This window comes from Ovis canadensis, chromosome 16 (assembly GCF_042477335.2).
Source record: "Ovis canadensis isolate MfBH-ARS-UI-01 breed Bighorn chromosome 16, ARS-UI_OviCan_v2, whole genome shotgun sequence".
NCBI classification, from domain to species: domain Eukaryota; kingdom Metazoa; phylum Chordata; class Mammalia; order Artiodactyla; family Bovidae; genus Ovis; species Ovis canadensis.
The window spans coordinates 84,167,122-84,170,089 of record NC_091260.1 but is presented as its reverse complement, the minus strand read 5'-3'; positions in this window follow the sequence as shown (position 1 = coordinate 84,170,089).

Here is a 2,968-nt window from a genome sequence, read left to right as displayed (position 1 = left end):
TTCATACAGAATATGAACAGCTAACTCTTTACAAAAATATTGTGGTTTTTAATTTTAAAAAAGTCCCTTTCTGTGTAGGGTTTGGCAACAGAATACAACGGAATCCCATCCAAATTAAATGTTTTACTGTGTTCAGTTCTGTAATGAGAGGCTGGCGGAACCGATGGGACCACGGTGGTTTAATTTGCAGGCGAGAAATCCAACCCGGTGTGCTTTCAAATTCATGAGATGCCCGTGGATGTGACGCCAGCTCCACGGGGACTTCACAGCACATAATACTCCACTGACTTAACACCCGGCAATAGGAGCTACTCAGCCTCGGAGGTTTGGGGAAAGCGCCGGTGAGGAGCGATGTTGAAGGGTCCAGCGCAGACACGTGTGGAAATTAAAAGAGAAAATCAAACAGAAGGAGTGACTCCCAGCAGGTGGGCACGATAGTGCCTGCGGCGACGCCAGCGTCCAGCGAAGGGCCTGCTCTGTAGCTCTGCTCTGTCTGTTGATCTGCCTGCAGCAGGAGCTCAAGTGAGACCCCGGAGCCTCCTCCCTGGGTGCAGGTGAGCGTCACTGGAAGGCGTTTGCAAGCTCCTGGGGGCTGTTCAGTCCTCTGGCCAAGTCAGGAAAGCCCGGCTTCTTCCCTCAGGGCCCAGCCCGCTCCTACCCTGGGATTCGGAGAGGAAAGGGCCCTGGTCCAGCCTCAGCCTGCCCTGCGGGCAAGGGGGGCACTCACGCCACCATCTGGTCAGTCCAGGCTCCCCGGGCAGTGGGGCCTGAAGAGTCTTGGGGCACAGGTGACACCAAGTTCCCACAGAGCCTAGGACACCCTCCTCTGCCCTCTATAAATACAGGAGCCAACCCAGCCAATCCTAAAGGAAATCAGTCCTGAATATTCATTGGAAGGACTGATGCTGAAGCTGAAGCTCCAATCCTTTGGCCGCCTGATGCGAAGAACTGACTCACTGGAAAAGGCCCTGATGCTGGGAAAGACTGAGGGCAGGAGGATTAGGGGACGGCAGAGGATGAGATGGTTAGATGGCATCACCGACTTGAGGGCCATGAGTCTGAGTGAACTCCAGGAGTTGTCGATGGACAGGGAGGCCTGGCGTGCTGCAGTCCATGGGGTCACAGAGAGTTGGACACGACTGAGGAATTGAGCAGCAACAAAACACACGCAGTGGCCTCCGCCAGGCCCGCGGCTCCTGCCTCCGCCATGCCCGCGGCTCCCAGGCTCCCTGCCCGGACCCCCGGCCTCCGCCAGGCCCGCGGCTCCCAGGCTCCCTGCCCAGACCCCTGGCCTCCGCCAGGCCCGCGGCTCCCAGGCTCCCTGCCCGGACCCCCGGCCTCCGCCAGGCCCGCGGCTCCCAGGCTCCCTGCCCGGACCCCCGGCCTCCGCCAGGCCCGCGGCTCCCACCTCCGCCAGGCCCGCGGCTCCCAGGCTCCCTGCCCAGACCCCGGCCGGCTGTCTGGAGGCACGAGGACGCCAAGTCCTGCTGCTGCAGGCGTGATCCTATGCCCGCTGTCACGCCCCGCAGGCACCCACGGTGGCACCACGTGATCGAGAAGCCGCCTGGCTCCTCAGTCTGCACTCCACGGGGAGCCTGGATGGACCGGATGGTGACCTGAGCCCCTCTGCTGCCCTCAGGGCCGGCCTGGCATTCGAGCGTGTCCAGATGGCTGCCCAGCATCCGGGCAGGGCAGCCTGTGGCCCCAGCTGTGTCCTCTGGCTCCGTCTCCCAGGCCGGCACCTGGTGGGCGCTGTGGGCTCACCCAGCCCCCGGTGGGTGGCTTGTCGTCCACTGCAGCCAAAGCAGCTTCCTTCCCATCACGGTTGGAGGGCGGTTTGCAGGCGTTTTTCTGGCCCATTTTGCCGACTGTTGCCTTGTGTTTCAGTCCAGCCCCCAGATGTTGCTGAGCGGCAGCCACGTGCCCCCTCTGGCCACCTCCTGTTTTCCGGCTGCATCTCTGGTGGGAGGGACCTGCCCTCTGGACACGGGGGGTGACGGGAGCCGCCTGCCCTGCTCGGCCTCTCGGGGGCCTGGGTAGGGCACGCGGGGGTCACTGGAGCGCTTCTCCCGGCAGGCCCCTCTCTGCTGCTCCTCCAGGCTCTGTGGCCCTGCCACCAGGGCGTGCCCTGGCTCTGAGAGCGTCACAGGCCTTGGGCGCCAGAGATCCAGAGGGGCCCGAGTCTCAGAGTCCCGTCTGATGGGAGCCACGGACATGCGTCCCCCGGGAGCTGTGGGAGAGCGAGGGCCCCCTCCCACAGGCCCACGTCCGGGGGTGCAGGCTGGTGGGGGGAGGCCCTGCGGGGCCCCAGGGGGCAGTGTCTGTGAACACCCGGCCGCCTCCCGGAGCTGTGCGTGCTCTCACGTAGCAGAAGAATATGCTATAAATTTGCCATTACAACAAAGTCAGCGTGTCTTTTTTATTAAGAATGTCACGGAGCCAGGTATTTGTGTTTCTGTCTTAGCTGTGTATATCAGTCCTTTAGCTCAAAGAGCACCCGCCCCCGCCCTACCCCCGCTACAGGAAGAGCACGTGCCGGGAAGAGCTGGCCATTCCCGGAGGACGAGGACCGAGCGAGGTAGTTTCCGGGGAAGGCGCCCACCCTCTCAGGTTTCCAGACGGAAACAGTGAATCCCTGCCTGCCGACATGAACAGGGCGGGGAGGACTCCATGCCGCGTGGGGAGGACTCCATGCTGGGGAGAGCTGTCCTGTCCCCCTGCTCATCCTGAAGCCCCACGACTGCTGTCACCACCGTGTCCCCGGCGGGGACAGGGACCTGGAGGTCGGCTCTGCGAGGTGCGTGCACCTGACCGAGGAGGAGCGGGCCCGGGAGGCGGCTCCTCTGCTGTCCTGGTGGGCCTGTCCTTCCCCCGAGAAAACTGCGGACCCACCACATGAGCTTGGTATTGCAGGGGCTGTTGTCGGGCTAAGAGTCACCAGGAAGGGGAGCGACACCCACTGAGCCGG